Source organism: Bidens hawaiensis, unplaced genomic scaffold (genome assembly GCF_021521415.1).
Source record: "Bidens hawaiensis isolate Kalapana, Puna unplaced genomic scaffold, B.hawaiensis_p1.1 tig00004774_1, whole genome shotgun sequence".
NCBI classification, from domain to species: Eukaryota; Viridiplantae; Streptophyta; class Magnoliopsida; order Asterales; family Asteraceae; genus Bidens; species Bidens hawaiensis.
Genome location: NW_027491298.1, coordinates 165,619 through 191,916, shown reverse-complemented (window position 1 = coordinate 191,916; position 26,298 = coordinate 165,619). Strand labels below are relative to the sequence as shown.

General features: G+C 32.7%; 1 pseudogene across 1 annotated transcript; it reads left to right on the top strand.

Annotated features, from left to right (window-relative positions):
- Positions 1–13,492: 13,492 nt before the first annotated feature.
- On the top strand, positions 13,493–20,351 carry LOC143628077 (polycomb group protein EMBRYONIC FLOWER 2-like; annotated as a pseudogene). Its single transcript, XR_013152698.1, has 22 exons — positions 13,493–13,529; positions 14,479–14,593; positions 14,830–14,977; positions 15,334–15,389; positions 15,615–15,732; positions 15,844–15,994; positions 16,082–16,141; positions 16,839–16,978; positions 17,249–17,309; positions 17,389–17,501; positions 17,922–17,986; positions 18,091–18,143; positions 18,237–18,290; positions 18,380–18,439; positions 18,531–18,577; positions 18,653–18,771; positions 18,851–19,025; positions 19,522–19,570; positions 19,679–19,762; positions 19,835–19,914; positions 19,996–20,085; positions 20,162–20,351. The product of XR_013152698.1 is annotated as a polycomb group protein EMBRYONIC FLOWER 2-like (transcript).
- The last annotated feature ends 5,947 nt before the right edge of the window (positions 20,352–26,298 follow it).

Sequence of the window (26,298 nt, the reverse complement as noted above, 5' to 3'; positions counted from 1 at the left end):
TTGGGGACATATGCGTATGTTATACTATATATATCAAAAATAGCAAACGTGTAATTGTGTGTGATTAATCAAATATACTTGTTATGTGCTTACCTGTCTTTGTATGCAATCGTTTGACATATCCTCTTGGAGAGGGTTCTCATTTATGACCACCGCCTGATTCGCTTGGCAACGGTCTAATTATTGTTACTTGCTCATGTTTGATTACCAACGCCCAATTCGCTTGGCAATGATTTAATCGACAACTTATTTACTCATGGTTTGATTTCATTACCGCATTTATTATGTTTTGCTTATTTTTCTTATTTATTATATTAACATTATTTTTGGTGTCAAAAACTGGTGATAAACTAAATCAACATGTTTGTTGACAAAACTCCATTTTCTACGCATATGCAGGTTGCTTGTATTGAAGACTGAAGTTGGACACGTAGACCGGACCTTAGGATATAAAAAGAAAATATTATTTGAGCTTACATTCATGTACTTATATTGTTTGCTATATTTGGATATTGTGTATATTCTTTCAATAAAATAATTAATTAGATATTGTCACATTTTATATATGATAGTATCTTCGAGTTGTGAGCAATCGGATCACGCCCCGGCATTTCCGCCTTAGGTTGGGTTGTGACAGATTGGTATCAAAGCCGAAGGTTATAAGATAGGTCGTTAGAAATTGTCCTAGACATATGCATAGGACCCTATATGTGCTTATCTGAACTGACTTATGTGCTATTTAATTGTTTACAGCTTGATTAGATTAATTATTTTATTGTATTTATCTTATTTATGTATTGCACATACACACGAATTCCGAGGTTACGCATCACTTTCAAAATATATTTTTAAATCCTCTTATTTTTAGTAGATTGTCTTTTATTGTGGGAAATTCCTTATGAATTCCCGTGTTTTGTTTTTGCTCTTTCACCTTGAAGCATGGGGGTATGACAAATTTCGTACAACCATAACTTTAAGTGGTACTAGTAATCGGCTAAACGGTTGCGTGGTAAACATAACCGGCTAAACGTTTATACTTCCAAATTGTGTTTTTAAATTATTTTAAATGCTTAGTTGGGTGAAAAATCCATGGGCACTCCAACTTTCTAGTTATTAAAACTATTTTCAATTTGATTTTTGGTTGGAACGTATCGTCCGGGGTGGTTCCCGAGATACGCCAACTACTCATATTTAATTCGTTGATTCGATATTTAGTTGGGTCGGTTAAATGCCATGTAAAGCTCTTGGTCCGATCAACTCCATTGATTTCATAATTCGTTAATTAGTTGGGTCAGTTAAACGCCATGTACACGCTCATGGGCTAACCAACTCAATTGTTTGTTACTCGTTATTTTAATTGGGCCAATAAATTGCCATGGAACGCTCATGGGAGGCCCAATTCACAAGATTTATGTTGCTTTATTTAGTTGGGCCATTCAAATTGCCATGGAAAGCTCATGGGATGCCAACTCATTGAACATGTTTCGTTGTTTTATTTGGGATCTCGAGCTACCATGGGAAGCCCATGGAAAGCCCAACCCAATAACATTTTACTTTTGAAATTTGTATAAACATTATTTATTAAATTAAATATCTCCAGAAAATTATTCACTTTATTTTAAATCCTGACTCGTCCTCGAGTCATCACTTGTACAATTTTATTTAGGTACATTTCTCTATTATCTCACATCAACTTATTCACACAACTTACCCATCATCTCGTATTCATCTTTGGCCATCATAGAATGTCTTCCCTAGGAAATCATCATCATAATCAATGTCGTTCATCTGCTTCTCACGATCGCCTTTCGACTACTAGAATTGCCAAGGAGTTTGCTATTGTATGCTGTTAACCAACAAACCGCCAACCTTGACAAAACTAAAATACCTCAAACAAGAAATCTTATACTAATTATATCTGTTATAATAAATTATCTACTCTCATTTATTCTCTTAAACTATAAAACTACCAAGTGCACTTAAATCAGTACCCTCAATTTTAAACTATAAATATTTTATTATCTCATGTTAGTTTTCACAACTTACTTTCCATTTTATAAGTCTTTATTATTAAAAAAAATTAATTATTGTACCTTTTATTATTATTAAAACTGGATTTTTAATTATTAAAATTTAATTTTCATTATTAAATTAAAATTTCTATTAATTAAACTTTTACCATTAAAAATTGACCTTTTGGTTTAATCTCCATTAAAACCCATCACTCACTTTATTTATTGAGTAAGATCGTTATTTAGTTGAAACTAAAAGTGGGTTCGTAAATATTTCAACTCTCTACTTTGATTTTTGATACATGTTTAAAATTTTGAACGTTTTAAATGATAAATTCGTAGTTATTAGAATAGTCATGGTGGTTCATGCATTTTTAGACTTGCATTTATCTCATTTTTATTAAATGTTTCACATCTTATTTTAGTTATCGCAATTAATTTAAAAATTTGTTATTTACTTAAATTTCCATTATCGATAATTCAATTTACATATTTCCTAATAATTATAACGATTTTGTGAAAAATGAAAAAAAATCTACGAATTCCCAAATTTAATCTAATTTAATATCTTCAATTACCTACCTTATAATTTATCTAACTTTAAAGATTTAATTGGAATAGGACTATCTCGGTGATTCGGGAATATCTGCTTCCCAATTTAATCTATTAACGATTTATTTGAATACGTATATTTTTTCATTTTCATTAATAATTAAATTATTAACTACTAATTCTTATAATATTTTAGAATATCTTAATCGAATTAATCTCATCCCAAATTCACAATTTGAAAACATATATGTTGCATTAACTTCCCTTTAATCTCATAAGTTCTTCAACTAACTAAACTCGACTCACCAAAATCTTCATTTAAATTTATACTCTCGATCTTAAGAATTTCATCACAAATGAATACCATCTTTAAATAGTCCACATGTTATTAATTACATTAATATTTGTTATAAATTAAATTTTTGCGCATTTCATCTCTTGAATAAAGTTTCCCTTATCAAAGTTAATCTATTAGGATCTTGTATCGCCATCTCATTTCCTTGTTCTCGATTATCTGAATAACATCTGTTTCACGAAATTTGTTTTCTTTAAAATTTTCAAAAATTTTACTTTTAAAAGCAAAGAAGTTTTAGAAATTTCACGATTTTATTAATCCAACTAGGACATTTATTAATTATCATTTGAAATTATATTTAAAATTATCAAAATATTTGTTTTTCTCTTAAAAACTTTAGTTTTCAATGTTTTATAACCCACATGATGGAACGGATTATGCGGACTATCCGACGATAAGAGTAATTATGGATGCATACATAATTATCCAAGTCCTCGCATAGAAATCATAATACGTACAATTGTGTGTCATAATCTAGAACATAAGGTAGTTTGGGTAACGGTACGAATGATGAGATGATAAGGACATGGTGGATACGCCACTGGTACATCCTATATATAAGTGCCTTTATCGGATTGTCATTTGAAGCGTTGCTTCGGTTATTAAAAGTTCTATGTTATGATATTTTCATTAAAAGTTTATTATTTTCAAAACGATGATGTTTTAGTTTTCCTTACTCGGGACGAAATTCCCTAAAGTAGGGGAGACTGTAACATTTCGGATTTTTCCAAACCCGTATTCGTTTACGAATGAAATATTTTAGCTCTTTATTATTATTAAAAATCAAATAAATATGAATATTTAATGTTCTAATAATTCACTTTAAGCCCTTGTACTTTAAATCATGTTTAAATCATTAAAAAGTTCACTTAATAACCAAGAACCAAACTATAGGGACCAAAACTGTCATTATGTGAAACCTGCCACCACCACCCACCGGAGCGCCGCGCGTTGGACACCACCTAGGTGGCCGCGCAGCAGGTGGAGCCCCTGTACAGCAAACTTAAACTGATTTCGTTCGTTAGCTCGTTTATGGCATGAAATCGCTTATTTTCGGCATATTATAGAGAATTAAGGACCAAGACATCTTAATATAACTGAAATACATATTTTAATTCGTTTCTTAGTCACCAAGATCAAATCTTTTGATATATTCAGTGATTTATTCATAAAAGTATGATTAACTTGCTTAAACGGGCCAAAAAGCCTATAATTAGTTCGGTTTAGCCTTTCCTATATAAATGGCCATTAAACTTCTACCACAAAACATTACATAAACCCTAAAAAACATACTCCAGCCGTTCTACCTCCTGCTCAACTCGTATTCTCTCGGTTTTTGCTTGTTTGGTTGAAGACATAAGCTTGTACAGTTGACTTTGCAAGTCTAAGGACCTTTGACTCGATATATCTATTTGTTCGTTCACTTTCCAGGTAAGTTATAAACTGAGTTTTCGTTCATAAACATTCCCTTGTCGATAACCTTCAATAAATTTCTGAGATTGAAGGGTATTGACTGGTGAACTGCTTTAAAACCCGATAAAGGGTAAAACAGTAAACAACTTTGACTTATCGTTTTCTCACCCTTCTGGTCGGATCCAACATTCGGTCCAGAAGACTTTTATTCTCATAACGTGATTTTAAGGCTACAGACTAAAACCCGACTTCCGACTCACTGTTCAGATTCTGGTCAGTACCAGCTTGCTTAAACGTTTAGTTCAACATAACTAGAGTTCTACTCATCCGTTTGGATTGATTCCAGCGGCATTAGGTTCTTTTTTATTTATAGTTTCATATCACAAAGTTTCAAGTTCTGATCATTAATCTCGTTTGACACGTACCGGACGATTCGCTTATTCGTTAACTCGTTTATCGTATTTATTAATCACTTGTCTTCCATCTAAGGTGAGTTTATCATTCCCCTATTTTACTCAATTTTCACAAAGTTTTGGGGACATATGCGTATGTTATACTATATATATCAAAAATAGCAAACGTGTAATTGTGTGTGATTAATCAAATATACTTATTATGTGCTTACTTGTCTTTGTATGCAATCATTTGACATATCCTCTTGGAGAGGGTTCTCATTTATGACCACCGCCTAATTCGCTTGGCAACGGTCTAATTATTGTTACTTGCTCATGTTTGATTACCAACGCCCAATTCGCTTGGCAATGGTTTAATCGACAACTTATTTACTCATGGTTTGATTTCATTACCGCATTTATTATGTTTTGCTTATTTTTCTTATTTATTATATTAACATTGTTTTTGGTGTCAAAAACTGGTGATAAACTAACTCGACATGTTTGTTGACAAAACTCTATTTTCTACGCATATGCAGGTTGCTTGTATTGAAGACTGAAGTTTGACACGTAGACAGGACCTTAGGATATAAACAAGAAAATATTATTTGAGCTTACATTCATGTACTTATATTGTTTGCTATATTTGGATATTGTGTATATTGTTTCAATAAAATAATTAATTAGATATTGTCACATTTTATATATGATAGTATCTTCGAGTTGTGAGCAATCGGATCACGCCCCGGTATTTCCGCCATAGGTTGGGGTGTGACAGCAACGGTTGCATTGGCGAAAAGCGGAACTAGCGCGATGATGACGTTGACAAGTGTTGCAAAGCGGATAGGGTCCATTGTAGGGTTTCCTGAGAGGTGGTGCAAGGTTAGCCTGGAGTTGAGATGGAGCTTGTTGGGTTAGCGCATAGTTTTTGCGCTTCCTGTCTCAGTGGTTGTTGGAAGAGTAAGCGGGTTTGGATGATCCGGGTTTAGCTTTTTTTGGTTCGGGAGATGGTTTTTCAGTAGGTTTCTTGGATCCCTTCAATGTCAAAGTCCCATCTTTAACATGGTTGTCGGTCAGAGTTGCAGCAAGGTTGATCGCGTCGCCAAGTTCTTTGGGAGAACTACTGAAGACACTGTCTTGAATTCGTCTCGGTAGCCCCCTAATGTACTTTTCGATGGCACGCGCTTCTGGGGTAACAAGATGAGGTGCCAGTACATTAAGTTCATTGAAACGGGAGGTGTAAGCTATATGCTCACCACCTTCCCACTTGAGATTCCAGGACCCAGTCTCCAAGTTCATGAGCTCGTTTGTAGGACAGAACTATCAGGTCATAAGGTCCTCAGCTCATTCTACGGAAAAGCCATGGCAGTTTCGGCACCTTGAGTTGACTTTTCTTTAACCCACCAATTAAGTGCCCCTTTTTCAAAGACACTTGAGGCGAATCGAGTTCGCTTATCATCAGGGCATTCAATGTAGAGGAATACGCTCTCTATTTTCTCATACCACTGAAGTAGAACAGTGGCACATTGAGTCCCGTTAAATACTGAGGGTTTGGCACTAGTGAAGTTCTTGAAGGTAACAACAGGAGCTTTAGGCTCGGGAGGAGCGGGGTTGATGTTAGCCATGAGGTTTTGATGCATTTGGGTTATCATGTCAGGAAGGAGTGCAGCTAGTTGCTTAATGATCTGAGCAGTCATCTTACAGCTAGAGGTTCTAGATGAACGACGCTTAGGGTATCGGGAAGACATTTTGCGAACAAGGGTAACGAAAATCGTGAGACTCAGAATAATGTATGATGTATAAAGAAAATAAATCTGTGTTAAAGTTTGTTAAATTTGAAAACCATAGCAATAATAATAAGCATTGTGTGAAACTTAGAGTTTTCATGAACCACCATGGACTCTCATGTTCCAACACAAAAATCAAAATGCGTAATTAAATTGAACCAAAAGCTGGGCATTCGTGTACCACCACGAATTGACAGACTTTCTGTTAAAACACATTATAATACATTGAGGGTCGGAGTCACACGTCACATGAACCACCATGACTTGTATGACATCCTAAGGTGGTAGCCGTATTCCGTTCACAAAGAGGACATGGTCATGTTTGAAAGCTTAAAGTTGCATTTCGTATGGAGTTTGGTGTGGTACACTTTGTCTTGATAGGTTTCATGCCCTTTCCAAACTCTCCAGGTAAGCAATCAGGTCCCGCGTCTGATTGGGATTTATGCGCATTGTTATCCATAGGTTTCAATAACCTTGGTGTTAAGAGTTCGGAAAACAAGCAGGTCCCCCTTACCGTTACTACATACCCGCCACGCAGAACCGTCTTTAAGAAGAAGAAATCTCGGAAAATCAAAATAAAATATATTGAAAATAATTTGAAAATTCTTACTTTAGGACTATGCCTTGGACTTGTGTGTGTGCTTGTGTACATGAGGCATAAATGGAATCAACAATAAAATAATAATAAGTGCATTCGAACAATCAAGTAAAGGCCCACATAATTTCTAATCATGAAACCTAAACAAATAAGCTATAACTAACTAGAATACTACATCTAATGTCCTATCTTATAGTCATAGCTCTGATACTAATGTGTAATACCCCAGCTTAAACAAAAACGCCCGAGTGTGGCGTACAGATTATTCAAACACATGTGACACTATTATGTGGTAATATTATCATTAATTTAGTTAAAATCTCAAGTAAACAAGTTTAAGAAATGAAATGCATTCAAATAAAGGAAAAACAACTATAATACCTTGTTGATTATTATTATTGATAACTTAGAACTAACGTTTTCGTCACTTCAACCTCTAATAATCGTACCTGTAGCATATGCATAAAATAATATCAACTATATGAATAGTTGGTGAGTTCACATAGTTTTGTAGAAGCATATAAAAACCATACAATTCCATGAAACTTGTGAAAAAATGCAAATTAATAAGGGTTCTTTACACTCGAATCAAGGTTCTGAGTGTAAAGAATAAACGAAGGTCCTTTCCAGTTGGTGACAACCAACGTAATCAGATAATGAGTCTTTTTTCCACTCGAAACAATTGGTCCTGAGTGCAAAGGGGGGCCTATGATCATACTTATTGAGGCTACCAAGTGCAAGTAAGTTCTAGCAAGTAATCAAGTAACATGCAAGTACATGTAATCAATTGTAGTTTATAAACGAAGTAATAAATACTTTGAATTTTCTAGGATACATATACTACCCCTAAAAGTAATAAAAGGGTAAAAGGGGGTATGAGAAACTCACCTTTGATATGAAGCGTAAATAAAAGAAAAGCCGAAAACGCGTCAACGAAGTCAAAATGGTTGAACCTCACGAACTATAGATTAAATAATATGAAAATTTAACAATTAACTAATGGGATTATATAGTTAATTATTGTTTTTGTTGGGAATATATATTATTTTATTCTAATTTTTACTAGTTTAAGGCATTTGATTATTTTAATAATATTTTATGTTTTAACAGAATTTTTTAACGGTTTAATATTATTTGATTAATAACTTAACGTAAATGATAATTGCAAGGCATGGGTTAAAGTTTACAAATTAAAGCTAACTTAGCGGTTTAACGAATAAGCTAATTAATTAAAGTTTAATGAACGAATTATAATTAACGGATTACTATTATGAAAGTTGGTTTTTAAGTGGAAAAATGATGAAATATAATTTATACTTATTTCATAAAACTTTTATTTGGTTTAAAATAGTTATATTTGATTTTTAAATAACTTATTTGATTTATAAATATAAGAAATTGGTTTTAAAAAAATAAACATAAAAGATTTGATTTATAAATATAAGAAATTGGTTTTAAAAAAATAAACATAAAAGGGGTGTCTTGACCCGGGTTCTAACCTGGGTCTAGCATGTAATATTACATTGATTTACCCACCGGATTAACTAACATCTTTAGTTTATGACTAGATACAAATATATAAATATAACATGTCATGTTCATCTTCTAGACAGGAACCCTAGCAATTGAATTCTCTTAATTAGGTCCATGAATGGTTGAATTATGTTAGGGGTTTTGTTATACGGGTAAAAATAAATAAAACCCTAAATCAATTACCTGGAAATATTAAGTTTTCACGAAGAACGTGGACTTGGTCGGAAAAACGATTCTTGGACGGAATAATAATATTTAGAGAGATTTTTAGTGTAACCAGAGGTTATGAGCGGGTTTTGCCGATGAAGTATGATCCATTTATAATCTCAATTGTGCCGTTGGAGCTTAATTAGCCGTTATTGCGTGTTAATGATATATCCGGCCATTGAACGAATTAAATCGGCATTATATGTTGTTGTTACAGGTTGTTATTGATGATTAATATTAACAGTTAGTGGTGATAGGCGTTGTTATCATTAATTTGGCTTATAAACGCGTTTTTGGCTGTTATTAAAGGTCGTCGGAAATTGTAACATGTTGCCGGAGCTGGTAAAACGAGGGGGACGGCCGGAAGGGAAGCATGTGGGTGGGGGCTGGTATAATTATAATACCATATTATAATTTAAAATCAGATTTACAATTTTGGTCCCTCCAATTTAAAGATTCTTTAAAACTGAATTAAAGTATATTATTACCTTTTACACCCTGTACTTTTGGAATGTATATAAATGCATAAGTAAACTTTTATATCCTTTCATGTTATACCCGAACGTTAACAAATTATTTATACATAAAAATATTAAAATCCTGAGGTTTTATTAACTGAACGAGAATAATAGAAAAATGAATGAACGATGAACTTCAATCATAGGGAAAATAATATATTAATGATAAATAATAAAAAAGTACATCGAAACGACCCAACGGGTCGGGTTAATTTCAAATCCAAATACGAATAACAACCCCTTAGTCATGTTAATAAGTTAAATTCGTTTAAAGAAAAAATCCAGAACGAGACTAAAAAGTGTAAAAACGAGTTTAAGCGAGTGGCTCGTTTCCGGTCGAAGAGTTCTTTCTGGCATGGCAAAAATATTATATTTTAGTTTGTGAGATGAAAAGAAATAGTTTTTAGATGTTGATAAAAGAAAATAACTAAACCAAAACCGAATAATGCATAAGCGAGTGAAATTCATTTTTGATGAACTAGCACTAATGCTAAATTAATTATAACATAGCATCATGTTCTAAATGACCTGAACACACAGAAAAATAACACAAACATACCCGAGGATTGAACACGAGAATAAAAGAAGAAAACTTGTACTTAATCGGTTTGACTTTTGAAAGTCAAACTTGAATAATATTCCAAATTAGCAAGAAGAAAAGGAAACTTTTGTAAATTGTTGTGTGGCAAAGAATGAGAAGAAGAGAAGCTCTAACTATAGGTAAACATGGCTAGAAGAGTTTGCAAAAAATTTGAAATTGGTCAATAATATTAATGGGTTCTTTAAGGTCCTGTTCGTTTCAAGGATTTGGAAGGAATTCTAAGGAATGAGATTGTAAATCCCATGAATTGGTCAATAATATTAATGGGTTCTTTAAGGTCCTGTTTGTTTCAAGGATTTGGAAGGAATTCTAAGGAATGAGATTGTAAATCCCATGAATTGATATGTTCGTTTCATTAAATGAAAGAATGGGAATGGAAACTAAATCCCATCAAATCCCACATTTCATGGATTTTAAAATCCCACCTGTTTTGTAAGGATTGTTATGGAAAGTAAAAACCCCTCCAAAAAAATTCGAAAAAATTAATAAAAAAATCATAACTCAAAATATAAATCAAAAACGAAAAATGTGAAAAAACTAAAACATTTCCGCCGTTTCCCTCGTTCTTCAAAAAAAAATAATAAACCCCCCCCAGAATGAAGAAGATTCCAATTCTAGTTCCAATACATATTAACCAACCAAACACATGATAGGGATTCTCAAACATTCCATTCCATTCCATTCCATTCCAATTCCAATTCCAAATCCAATTCCAATTCCAAATCCTTTAAAAAAAGTCCGTGAAACGAACACGCCCTAAGTCTTTGATTTGGCCATTGGCTCAATCAATTGAATTGAAAACAATGGTTGAATGCATAATTAGTCAACATTAAATGGTTAATTATAATGTTTAACCAAAAAGTTGAAGATTATGATAATATAAAGTAGGGGTGAGCAAATTAACCGCCATAACCGTTAACCGAACCATAATTGACATAACCGAACTGATTTTAACCGCCATAACCAGTGGGTCAGTTTAATGAATTTTTGAAAACCGCCAAATGCCGGTCGGTTTTGGTTAAACTTAATTCAAACTCGTGATAACCGAACCGCCCCATTTATTTAAATCATAACTAAGGTAGTTTGTAACCTATCTCAAACACTTATTATGTCGATAATATTGGTGGATACCTGTGGTGATGAGAATAAGATACTTTCCATATTGCATGCTATTGAATCGGCCATATTATATTGGTTCCATAATTTACATTTCAAATTGCCGTCTTCTATATATCTAACATCAATTAGATATATTCCATAGTTGTTATTGAAAAAATATATATCCTAAAATTCACTTTAGAGACCCATTCACAATCATATGGAATAAGACGACACATTCGGTTTAGCGACCCCCAATGATTTCATGGTTAAAGATTGCGACCATCTCACGATTGAATACGGTTAAACGGCCCATCACAGACTTACTATAACCTTTAAAACCAATTAACCGAAACCGACATAACGGATCGGTTATGGTTATATATTAACCGACATGTTGGTTATGGTTATGGGTTTAAATCACCCCAAAACGAGCCATGCACACCCCTAATATGAAGTGAGAAACAAGTCTAGGTGATGGAATAAAGTTTAAGCGAGTCAAGAGGCTTGAAATTAGGTGAGGATGATCATAACAAATAAATCATAAACATAAATCATCAATACCATGGATATCAATACTTTCATTAATAAATGAGGATTGAATTATATCAAAATTTTAAAACGGGTTAGGTTTCGGGTTTGAAAATTGACGAATGTCACATTGTTCCCATCATCATGTAAGATAAACGTAGGATACATTGTTTCTCTTGAGAATCTTTTCTATGATAAGATATATGAATAAGGTATACATGAACAGCTTATATAAGATCAATATTTCATACTATAACTAAAAATTTATTTTGACGGAATAAATCCATCCATTACATCTTCATTAATTAATATATTGAGATACATTAGTAACAAGTAAATCTTTTATGTTTTATAAAAAGTCTCGATTTTTTAGGATAAACACCAAATCTAGGGTTTGATACGACCAATGCAATTGCATCACTATCTGTTTACTATGCTTACTTGGTTATTGAGTATTTTTTCTAAGAATTGAACTTTTTTACTCGTCCATTTCAACCCTATAAAAAGTATCCATTAAAAGACTTATTTTACTTCTTAAAAGCATCACTATATTATGTGAATTGTGTATATAGTTGTCTAGATAACATATAAGTTTATATAGATTAAGTTTGTTATTTTTATTCTTATTCGAGTTAAAAAATAAAAATTGGTAATGTTAGGTATCACCGATCCTAATATCAAAGTAAAAAAAAATTGACTTGGATGATTGTGTGCTAAGAGCTAAATTGACTAAAGGCGGGTCGTAAGTATTACAAGGAACCTAATTGACCCGACGATTGATTATATATTTTTCTGAAATTAATTCTGGGTACTATTTCATGTAACATAGGCTTAGTGGATTTAGATCAGTTTACAACTCATGTGGAAATATTGCCTACGGTTTTTTTCCCATATATTTCAAAGACTTTTGTTTATGGTATTTGTAATCGCATATTATTTTTGTTCTATTTGCTATTAGATTTTCTCGATCAATCAATTGTTTAACCATGTTTTAGACTTCCATTACTCAAACATTTAACACGAATTTAACTAAAAAGCAAGTATAATTGATCACGCAATATCAATAATAACTTGTATGCTGTCTTGATAGGTATCACGAATTTCCTTTCTCACTCACATACTTTTATAACTTTTTTCCTAATTTTGATATGAATCATCGAGCTTCTTTCTTCTCAAACAACTTCTTTTTATTCATGACAAAGATTATCAATCATAGTCATAGTATCAAATAATATTTTGATCCATATGAAACAAGTTTTATTATTAACTTTTCATTATATCAAACAAATTGAGAGTAAACTTTTATAAATAATCGATGAAACGCCAAACAAGATACCCTCCACAAGCCGGAGAGGCGCCACCAACCCACCAACTACCACCAGATTACATGATTTCAAAGTTATACCAATTTGACCAATCTATCGATTGCCATTTAGATCTATCACGTACCAAAGGAATCCGAGCGCCTTGATTTTCTAATTATCTCTTCTATCTTGACCTCTTTTCTTCTGAAAACCTTTTCATTTCTTGCTTGTCAGATGTTCCAACAAGTTATGATCACAAGCCTATAAAAAACCTCCTTTTCTTTATCCCCTGGCCTTGCTGAATTGTAAGCTTCCAAGATATCTCTCACCAAGGACCCGAAGCTCAGCTGACTGAACCGCTTAACAATAAGCCAACTTACAACTTTTTAAAACGAAAAAAAAAAAAAAAGAAGATAAGTTTATATAAACAATAATAATATAATTAATATTTATAGGTGACATATTCTGATATTCGTACTATTAATAGTATTTAAAAATGTGGTTGGTGACATAACAAGTCATATAACCAAGAAGTCAAAGACGCCGTTGGTTTTTAAACAAACATCTATCTATCTATCTATCCTATTCCTTTTTCCCCAAATCAAAATTAGGGTTCATAACGCTCAAGGTAATAATAATAATAATACTCATGCAATTACGCTATGATTCTTTAATTACAGATCAATTCTTTGCTTATCGTTCTCGATCAACGATTCCTATGCTCGATTATTGCAGTTGAAAAAAATTCAGTGATTGTGGTTTAGATGTATCTGATGAATTGATTTTCAAGTGTTTATTGTGTTCCGATTCGTTATATGCACTCGATTGAAGTAATGAAGGTCATAATTTGATATGTTTAAGCTTATCGTATTCTATATAAAATTGTGTTAGCTTCTGTGAATGTAATTATTATTAATGCTGCATCCGTCTGCATAGAGTGTTTATGTTTGATGTTTAAACATTTGTTAGATGTAAATTTGTTGATGCATGGTGTTTAAATATTTGGTAATTCGTTAGATCTAAAATTTTTTATGTTTAGTAATTTGTTAGAACTAAAATTTTATTTATGTTTTTTCTGTTTGATCTATTTTTTTTTTATGTTTGCTGTTTAAACTTTAAATATTTGGTAATTTGTTGGAAATAAATTTTTTGATGTTTAAACATTTGGTAGTTTGTTAGATAATTTTTTGATGTTTGAAGATTAAACGTTTGGTAGTTTTTTATATTTAAATTTGTCGTATGAAGCACTGTGTTTCTCTTTTTAAACAACTATTACTTTAATCAATCTAGATTGCACACTTTTTTTGAAAGGGAATTTTGGGGCAAGAAAGCCATGGTGTGATATAAGAAGAGAAACTAATGATAGAATGTGTAAATATCGCTTATACAACAATGTAGACATTTGTATAGTAGGTTCCACACTTAAAAAAGAGTGATTTACATTTTGCATAATAATCGCATTAAAACGAGGAATCAAGGAGAATATCGCAAAACGTGGTGATTGTGTTATGATCGTATTCTCCTTCATGGGAAGTGTTCATTATAAACAGGACTGATTCATTAGGTTATAAATCCAGGTTTGCAGGGGCCTAAGCCGACTTTCCCCAAGTAGGTGCAGATAACTATGAAGTTGCAACCTGGCATTGTCTAAACAAGCATGCCCGGCATATTCATAGCTGCTCGTGAATCCAAGTACTTATCTTGCATTACAAGCTACTTCATGTCTTCTGTTTGTGTAATTAGGGCTTTTTTAGATTGTCTATGAGATTCTTTTTGCCGGTCTATTTGTTTTCTTTCTTTTTAGGTAATCATTGAATAGATGTACTCGTCATGTTATAATACCATGTACATATATACGTCGGTTCGTTTGTGTATCTCATGCTTTGTTGTCAAAACTCATGGAAAAAGAAACGTGTTTGCAATTGCAGTTACTCTGTAAGCTCAGACCAGATGTGTCGCAATGAAGGTCGTGCTGATTTGACTCAGGAGGAACAAGCTGCAGCTGAAGAAAGCTTGTCAGTTTATTGTAAACCTGTTGAATTATACAACATTCTTCAACGACGCGCTGTTAGAAATGTAATCTTTTTTGATCTGTTCTTTCTTTTGGTTACATAATCGTTTATGTTTTACTCTATGATTGATACATATTGCCCGGAAGTATATATTTGTGGGAGATTTAAATCTATCCCCTCTAAACTTGCAAATTTACATATATTTCTCTAAAACACTAGTTTTCAATGCATAAGGTACAATGCACTTTGAGCATGATTTGGGGAAATATGTAATTTTGCAAGTTTAGAGGGATATATGAAACTGCCCTATATTTATTGGATCTGATACAAATCATACATTTCTCCGCTACATGCATTATATTACATGACCAAGTGTTGATGCATAAATCTGCATGTGTTGTTTTTTTTGTTTTTTTGCAGTCCTTATTTCTTCAGAGAAGTCTGCATTACAAATTACAAGCTAAGCTTAAAAAAAGGCAAGAATCGCCATATCAAACTCGTATTTATACTGATGACTAGATTTTACTTTTGTTATTGAATATACTGTCTAGATTTGCTCTCATCTTTTTGGGCGCAACGCTTTTTATACAAATTAGGGCTTTCTTTTCGTAATTATATTATAATCGGGTCTCACATTAATACTCCTGGTTCATCAAGTGGCCTATACAGTTTTGAAAGATTTTCGTTTTTTTGTATTGTAGGATACAAATATCAGTATCTACATCTTGTGCTACGACTTCTACCGATGGATCTCAAGTTCAGACCCTTTTTCCTCTTTACGTGTTATTGGCAAGACCAGTGTCAACTACAAGTGTGGAGGTAATTACAAATTTACCCTTTTATTATTTACTTTTCATGCTTTATTTTTTTGCTATTTCTTGTTTACTTTTTGATGCGAAATGGCTCATTTTCTTTGTTTATATTTTTCAGACACAGACTACAGCTGTTTATCGCTTTAAGCGTGCACGTAAGCTGACGGTTTTTGGTGGGGCCGAGACAGCAAAATTTATTCTCTCTGAGATGAATAAGTTATCAAAAGAGATCAAATCTGGATCTCTTGAGATATTGTTGGTTAGCTGTGGTATGGCATTGGTTCTAGTTTTTTTTATATTCAGAGAATTGTTATTTTAAGTTTGTAGCGGTTTTGAGTTTTTATCTTCTGTTGCAGCTGACTCCTCAAATTCTCAGAATATTGATTTAACAGAGGATCACATGTTTTCCAACTCATGTAAGATATGCTCTAGATGCGGAATCTTCTTACTACTTTATTATCAACGTATATGTGATAAGCGAATTTTAAGTTCATAACTTCATATATTTATGTATATGTGCAAAGAGATGTTCCTTGCAGAAGACTGAATTATTGCGAGAGCAATGCTAAATCGTTTAATTTTTTCTATCGATAGCTCATATTTCAAAAACTTTTTACATACAATTTTATTTTATTACTTTTATTTATTAATTTATTTATTTTTCACTTTTAAACGATGACCTACATGCGTGCAGAGAATATACCTACCTACACATGATACACATAACCTACACATGTATGGGTTCTACAAGTAAACAAATTTTGTTTGTGTATTTTGTTAGAATGTTAAAAGAGATGGATAAATATTGCACCTAAACTATATTTTTTTGTATTTTAAATTTCAAAAACGAATGATTTTTTTCTTCTTTCTGTACTCGCAATGAAGTGTCTTCTGCTTAGAACCCTCCTCTATGTGTGTGTATTCTTCTGTAATGGACCTCTCCCTAGATGTATATGCATATATTTAATTATCTATATATATATATATATATATATATGTGTGTGTGTGTGTGTGTGTGTATGTATATGCACATACATTTATATGGATGCATGTATCTTAATCTCTATTTTCTGTATACTGTGAATGTATTCTGATTTACATTTCGTGTGCCAGTGAATTGTTCGGGTTACTGTTTGTTTGGGAAGATTCCAATGGATTCACTTCATTCTTCATGGGAGAATGCTCCACCATTAAGTTTAGGAGGGAGATCTGAAATGAAGTCGTTTGTTCATATGAAGGCCTGCTCTATGAAGGTATGCTTGCTCTGACATATTAAGTAAAATTGGTAAACTGTGATTGAATTGAAAATCTTATTTGTAAATCCCATGTTCCATAAGATATCACATCAAAAAGTTACTGAATATGTGTTGTTTTACAGCTAAAGTTTAGTTAACTGATTAAGAATATTTTGTTTTTTGAAGCTTAAAACATTCTTTTTTCCGTCTTTGTACTTGGTATCTTTTTTCGTTCTCTATCTTCTATAAACTTATTTCTCACTCACACCATGGGGTTTATCATTGCAGTTGAGTTCTGTAGATGAGGAAAAGCATGTCATTTCAGTTACCCTATAACTCGGAAGCTGTGGTATATATGCTCTTAACCATTTACTTCGCGACAAGCACATTTTTTTTTTAATCTTAATTTGTTTTTATGGTTTTTGAAGAGCATATTGCAGCAGGTACCAGTTGATATTTTCACCGAAGAATATGGGGCAAAGAATATATTGCCGTATGATGTGTACTCGTATAATGATCCTCCTCGACCTGGTGTTATGAGGTAGTTTATATTTTTATGGCACTTGTGTCTTTTAAGTTGTACCTTATGGTTTAATAATTGTTGATTCGTTTTTTGTTTTGTCGGGTAATTACTGGTGAGTATCGGGTATACTTGTTGGGATTTTTTTATGTTTATAACAACTAAAATAAACATGTTTGTTACATTTCAGAATCACCATAAACATGTTTAAAATACTTTGTAGCATACAAGATATATATTATATCATGAAATACATATTCCTAAAAGAAGTTAATTTTCCACATGGTAAAGCTACTAGAATTCAGTTGCTAATCCATTTATTACTTTCATAGAGGTTCTAATGATAAAAGTTCCTCTTGTGAATACTGTTACTAGATGATATTTATCTCACATATAACATAGTGCTAGTGTAATTACATGATGGATTGGTTTTACTATCAGGCTGAGGGTGGGAAATGTTGTTTTCAACTACAAGTATTACAACAACACGTTGCATCGGACCGAAGGTATCGTTTGAATATACTAGTACAACAATTGCATGTTTCCTTTATGAAAGTATAAATGCCATTTCTGATGCTTTTACTTGTGTAATATCCATTTAAATCTCCAGTCACCGAGGATTTTTCATGCCCATTCTGCTTGGTGAAATGTGCAAGCATCAAGGTAGATTTTAAAATTGACTTCGTTCTGTACTATTTACTCAAAGTTACTTACAATATTTGCATAACATGTGATTGTTTGTTGAATGTGTTTCAGGGCCTCAAATATCACTTGCCTTCATCGCATGATCTGTTTCATTTTGAGTTTTTTGTTAGTAATCAATCCATCAAAGTTCTTGTTACTAATTTTTACTTATAATAATTACAGTCACAAAACATAATACTATTAATATTATGCAGATTGGTGAAGAATATCAGGGTGTGATTGTATCTGTGAAAACTGACCTAAGCACCTCTGAGGTTAGTTGATAAGTCTTTGACAGGATATTAATATGATTTGAAATGCATACAAAATGTTTTTTTATAGTTGACTAAAATGATGTTTTTTCAGACAATTCCTGAAACTGTTGATCCTAAACAGCAAATGTTTTCATATTGGTAAGCTTTAATTATATTAATCTTTTACGCTTCATATATAACTGTTTCCATATTTATGGAATCTGCTTTTTACAGCCATAAATCCAGAAAACGAAGGAAACCGAAAAGTCAAACTCAAAATGCAAATAATGTGCATCCGCTTGTACTGGATTCAACTATGTCTACAGCTAGTGAGCTTATAGACAATACAGATGGTATTACCTCTTTTATATAAGTGTGGGTCCCAGTTACTTGTTCTAATAATAATAATATTTTGTGGATTGATAATTATAGGTATACCTGAGAACATGGAGATTGATGCGTGTAGTCCTGATGCAAGTGCCACCTGCCCTTCATTTGCTGAACCCGAGCCTGCACAGTCAGTGCCTGAAAGTAACCTTGCACCAGCACCTATGCTTCAATTTGCCAAGACAAGAAAGTTATCGGTCGAACGTTCCGACCCAAGAAAGTATGTGGTTTTCTTTCTTCCTTCACCCGTTTATGCCAGTCATCTTAAGTTTGGTCACTTTTAGTACGGATGTAAACGAGCTAAACAGCTCATTAACTACTTGAGATCGGCTCGCTAAAAGCTCAAATCGAGCTGAGCTTGAACGAGATCTAGTTTAAAAGTAAATTTGTTTAATAAGTGAGCTTAGAATTAAGTTTGTTTAATAAACGAGCCTACTATTTATATAATTTTTACTTAATATATTAAAGTGTGTGTGTGTGTGTGTGTATAATTATTAAAATGTATACAATATAAAAGTATGATAAAGCATACCCAAAACATATTCATAACTAAACGAGTTGAACTTGCCACCTCTATTTTATACATAAACTTTAACTATAATGAATCAATATTACCGTTAAATTTGAAACGATAGTGTATCATGAACAAATGGTATGTTAAAAATGCTTATCCATTTATCGATTCTTTTTTTCTTTTGTGATTCTATTTATTGCAGCCAAGCCCTGCTGCAGAAGCGTCAATTTTTTCACTCACATAGAGCACAGGTGACCATTAATCCTGTGTTTTTCTTTTCTGTTAGTAAAAGTAATTTTTCCATTCACCAACAACAATTTAGTTATCTTTACTTTCTATTTGTGTTTTATAAAAAAAAGCCCATGGCTTTGGAGCAAGTCTTTGCTGACCGGGACAGTGAAGACGAAGTGGATGATGATGTGGCTGATCTTGAGGACCGAAGGGTATGCTTTCTGCTCTGATTTTGTCTTATAATCACTTACGGAATTGCTGACAGAAATTTTCATATTTATCAGATGCTAGATGACTTTGTTGACGTGTCATCAGACGAAAAGCAAATGATGCATCTATGGAACTCTTTTGTGAGGAAACAACGGTAATTCAATCTCCCAAAAATATATAAAAATAAAAAAACACAAACACGATCGACAAAAGTTGTTTTTTATGATAATGCCAGGGTATTGGCTGATGGTCATATCCCGTGGGCATGTGAAGCTTTCTCAAAATTACATGGTCCAGACCTGGCCGAGGCCCCGCCAGTGCTATGGTAACCTTTAATTTCTGCCTCAACGTTTTTATGGGTGTTTGTTTGCCGGTTTTTTTAACGTTTAGCGTTATGACAGGTGCTGGAAAATGTTTATGGTTAAATTATGGAACCATGGTCTTTTGGACTCGAGAACTTTAAATAACTGTGGTGTGATCTTGGAACAATACAAAAATCAAAGTCAAAATCAAGGCCAATGTCAAAGTCAAAATCGTGGTCAAAACCAAAGCCAAAGCCAGGACGTTGATCCAATGAAAGTAGATAGGTGACTGATTGTGGGGTTAAAACATTCTTTTTCGTATAATATATTATGCAATGTTGCGGGTCGTACAATTTTTGAAAACGTAAGATCTGATGTTCATCCTCATGTGGAGGTGTGGTTTATTTCATCTTCTAAGTTCAAACTTTGTGGGTTTCGTTATATATTATTAATCTAACTATTTTGTATGAGATTTAGGATGATATCTTAATGTCAAACACCAAGTTAGTTTTACGTTAATGTCTGCAATGCAGGTAATGAGTGGACTTTTAACCAACCAACCTAAAAAACAAGTGTAGCATGCCATGTAGTGGATGGAGCCTCTGTCGTGGTGTCTTGCGTCATGTGGTGCTACGTCGTCATAGGGGTTTTCGGGGAAAAAAAAGGTGTGGAATGAGCCCCTTTAAATCATTACCTTGTTATATTTTTAATATTTTTATTGAAAATAATCTAAATAACTAAAATTTTACATTAAAATTAAATAACGACTAAAATTTAAGCGTCTTCGCCTTCCCTTCAAAGTTAACGTTTAGACATCTGAAAGCGATGGATAAAAGTCATTTTGGTTCTTGTATCTTAGCGGATCATTGAAGTAATCTTTCATCAAACGATCGTTTATACCTAAGCAGTCTCGTTCAATATAATCTCTTATTAAGACCGAGCGAGGATGAGAATGAAGAGATTGCATATACTTTGACGCAAGCGTAATTGCACTCATACCGCCTGCTCTGCCTCGTCATCGGCCGCGTGCTCGTTATTCTCAAAATATCGGTTGGTTATGTCGGAGGAAGATGGAGAATTCATTTTCTGCTGATATAGAGAGTTGTAGGGTTTGTAAAGAGAATTTACGAGGTGTGAAGATTGTTGTAGGGTTTTTGGTTTATATATATGAAAACTAATTTTTTTTCAAAAAAAAGAAAGCCGTTGTCAAACGGCTACTTTGACCAAACACACATGGCGCTTTGTGTGAAGTGTCCCTCACCCCAAAGCACCCATAGCGTCGGGGGGGGGGGGGGGGGGGGGGTGGCGCGATGGAGGCTTTTTAGGAGGATATAGCACCCACTACGTTTGGTCTAATTACCCCCCTTCACATCATTTAGCCTCTTGGTCGTTAGTCAGTTTTCAAGAGGGGGCATTGTTAGCATCGACGAAGTGTTGTGGTCTCTTAGGCATTAGTTGGAGAGGTGGCCAGTGGGTGACGCCCCTCCCTCATCCACAACACTTGGTACATTAGGTAAAACAATATTTAAAAATTATTTATCAGCTTTAGGTACAGTAAGAATATCGTGAAAAAGTTAAAATTCATGATTGAAAATAATTTTTATAATTTTTTTTAATGTAAGTTAACTTAACAATCTTTAATTAATCGTTCATGTTTGATAAGAGTTAGTTATGTGAATGGTCTTATGTTTGTGTAACCGGAATCAAGGTAAATGTCACCATGAGCCACCTTTCGTTGAACTTGAGGGTGACATTGAAAATTTGGCCTAACCTGAGGTTTGATATGTTGTTTGGACGAGGAGGCAGGGAAGATTGGATCAGCGTATCAAAGTTTTTTTACTGGGCAAGTTTGTTTGTTGATGAAGGCGTTTCCTTAGTAATTGTTTGTTTTGTTTTGTTTGCTAATCAATTTCATTGTTTACTAGTGATCAATCTTTAATTAATCGTTCATGTTTGATAAGAGTTAGTTATGTGAATAGTCTTATGTTTATGTAGCCGGAATCAAGGTAAATGTCATCATGAGCCCACCTTTCGTTGAACTTGAGGGTGACATTGAAAATTTGGCCTAACCTGATGTTTGATATGTTGCTTGGACGAGGAGGTAGGGAAGATTGGATCGGCGTATCAAAGTTTTTTTACTGAGCAAGTGTGTTTGTTGATGAAGGTTTTTCCTTAATCATTGTTTGTTTTGTTTTGCTTTGTTTGCTAATCAATTTCATGGTTTACTAGTGATCAAGTTTGTATGTAATCAATTTCATGGTTTACTAGTGATCAATTTCATGGTTATGGATGGTTTTTTAAGAGAAATAGGTAATGCGTTTGGAATATGGTCATTATCTGTATTTTTTTGAATTTTGAGGGAGTTGTAAAATTGCAAAGCACATAGACGTAAATGACCAATAAATAAGGGCATAAATATCATTTAAGTTCTTTTCTAAACAAACAAATCTGACATTAATAGACAGAAGGACGCAAACTGATTTCACATGTAAATCACAGGAACACAACATGCTCATTTTTTAAATCAGGATCACAAGTGTGTCCCGTCCATAAACCACATGGGCACAAACTCTAGCTTGCTCCAGAAATTAAATAAGTAACTTTTAAAAAACAAGGACCAAGTCTTAGAAATATATTACAGCGAGCATCCAAGTTTTATATCATCACATCAAGTCTTAGAAACTTTAACTTTCAAAAAAAGAAAAAAAATTTACGTAGAATGCTAATACAGCTTATCGATTTAATGATTCTTTGTTCTCATAATCTCCTTCCTCCACCAACTTAAAATCCAGACATGCATGTCAAGATTTTAAGTGAACATGCTAACACAAGTAATTTTTTATGATTATTTAAATTAAATGACCTAAAATCGAATAGAAATTAAAATATGGCAAAATATGACCCGCAATCACTTTTAAGTTTTTAGTTAAGTTGTACCAAGTAAAATGGAAGTTAAAGAACACTTATCACGTCATAACGTACCGGTTTGGTTGCCAACCCTAATATTGTACACGGATGGAGGGCACCAAAAGTGGTCCAAGGATCAACATTAGCTACAAACACCCATTGCGGAGGCTCCAATAATGAATTGTAATTGTTTCCTCCGAAGTACGAATAGTTGAGAAAATATGCCGATGTATTAAATGCGTTGAACAAAGAATAATTCCTAACGAAAATTAACTTAGATTGATTTTTAATTTGTTTTTGCCCTTTCAATTTCATTAGATCTGAACATCATCATCTTAAGTTCTTACAAAATCATGAACATCTGTTATGGGGTTAATTTTTTTTGGTTTAGGTCATTTAACTACGCTTCCACTCGTTGTTTGAGGATTAATCAAGGATCTATGTTCGTTGTTAGATGCATTATGATTTAAGATATGGAATCGTGACGCAGAGATTGAGTTCAAACTTTTGCATCAAACAACTTCCATATTTGATTTAGTGGGCATTGAACATAGAAGTTATCTTTGCAATTTACCGTAACTCATGTGATGTAATACGATGGAATGTGGTATTGCGTTATTAGACCTATATATCCTATATGCATCAACTATGTCGTGTTAATTTGATGTATGAAACATGTGCATTATTAAAATTAGTGTATGTTAATTATTCTGGATTCAGTCACAAGCGGAACTTGATGGACGAATATTGACAAGTGGGTTAGATCATAGTTGGTTATGTTTCTTAATTACAATGTTTTCTAAATTGATTGTAATTAAAATTGGCAATGTCTTGGTTAGAAAGTTATTGTTAGTATATATATAAACCAAGTTATGGTTTGACATTGAATCACAACCGAGTTATGGTTTATCAGGAGAGACACGAGTTATGTGTAATAGATGTTTTTTAGTTATATAATTCTTTTATAATATATTGAAAGTTATTCAATATTCTTTTCGTGTATTTTTCATTTTGGTGAGTTATATGATTATATCAATTCGTCCTTGAGAGTAAATTATAGATTTCTCTATGTATATAATCTATTTGTATATTTTGTCCTTTATTCGTATATTCTTACTCTTCTAGAATATTATGTGTTTTAACAATTGTATAATCAAGCAACATATAAAACCGAAAATTAAAATATAAAAAAAATGATTTGTTTTATTTTATATGAATGTAGTTGCCAGAAAAATGACAAAAAAAGCCATGTTCAAATAAAAGTGATTATTCTGAGTTAGCAGAATATTAGAAGACTTAAAGTTGCATAAAGTGAATATAGTAATTATTATGTATAATCATGGTTGCAAAAGTCGCTAGACGGACCCTATGCGGTCAACTTAGGAGTTGGGTGTACTCGAAGTATTCGGAGAGTACTCGGAATTGGTAAGAAAACTGATTTTTGAATATTATATATATGTCTAATATTATAAGTATACTAATATTTATAACAAAATAAGTGAATATCAATATAAGTAAGATAAATATATTTTCAAATACTAAATTATTCTAAAATTTGGTAATCATTAACTAAAAAAAGTGATATGTTTTTTTAATATTATAAAAATATGAATTATATTTTATTCTTAAAGTCAAAATCGGCCCAAGTTAACCGATTAGATGTGATTTTGGCTGAGGTTGACCATATTTAATCAATTCTTAGTAACTAGGCAGAGTTGGAGAAACTCTCTTTGGTGCCATACCTTGTAGCGAGTACTCGGAGAGTACTCGGCATTGGAAAACTACTTTTACAACATTGTGTATAATAATTGAAAGTATTAGATAAGGAAGGACTAAATTTTGAATACTAATTGATGTGCTAAAAGTAGTTATATAAAAACACGCTAATCTAGACACCAAGTAATAAATTCTAGACTCTTAAACTTAACTAAACTACTAACCGGCAAGTGAACCGGTCGACTCTAGTACAGCTAAGTAAGTCCGGATATCGAACCCACGAGACTCTTTAAATTACGTTTACTAGCTAATTAGACTCGACTACAAAACACGACTTATTATTTATATTTGTTTAAGGGGGTTTTTATTTAAAATACTAAATTAATACTACAATTAAAACTAATTAAGAAAACAAGTAAATTAAACGAAAACAAAGTTTGTTATGAAAATAAGATGATGATGATGAGAAAACTACCTAGGCTAGACTCCCCTAAATTTCGGTAATGAATTGACTCGGGAAAATATTTAGTTATAGACTGGGATCGTAAAATAGACACTTAAAAGAAAAACCAAATAGGACCCCTGACTCTTCTCAAGAGAAAACCTATGGATTTCTAACAAGCTTTAACGCACACCAGTATTAAAAATCAAGTTCGATTACGGTCACCCAATTGTTTACAATTTAGTTCCTTTATACGAAATCCTACCTTACAACGCGGAAATCAAAGGCAGTTTAATATATCGAGTTGATTCAATAGACAATAATTAAAAAATCAAACCTAGACGGACTCCTTACGAAGAACTAATTCTAGCAAGATCAAATAATAAAGATCTATCGATAACCTAGCACCTTACAGCTATTTAGGTTAGCAGCACACTTAGGTTTATTTGATTAAATAGTATTATTCCTATGAGCATATTCGAAATCAATCACAAAATAATAAAAAACACAAAGTAATTGACCTAATAGCAGCCTATCATAATAACAAACAATAATCAAGGCAACTATGGAATAATAACAATTAATCAAACAATCCTAAATATCCATACGCATCAATTTAATATAAGTAAACCTTTTACTAAACCATAACGCAAATAAATCCTAAATCCAAACAAACGTCAACAAAGGTTCATCATAAGCCTAGGCAATCTATTTTTGAAGCATTTTGGCCTGAGTTATGGAAGAAAATATTGAAAACTAAATATCGATCTTCTTATATTAAAACCCTTTATACTATAAAAAAAGTCATATAAATAAATGATATATAGTTCATATACTAAATCGTTTTACATATGGATTATAATTATAACTAGTGTTTACACCCGCCGCAACCGCGGCGGGTGCTGTAAAGTTGGGGAAAAAACTCGAAAGCACAGAGATCGGGACTTGTAGCTCTGTTTAAAAGATCCAATGTGTACCAATATTACTTATCTTAAATAAGCTAGTAATAATTTTCTCACCTAAAACTTGTATACAAATACCATAGCAAAACAAAAAACTCTATACCTTAGTTCTAGCAACATAAGCTACAACAATTAATGTGGCGCAGCCGTTAAGTTAATTCGTTCATTGTTAGAAGCTTGTAATACGGATTTTCTAATTCAGTAAAAAT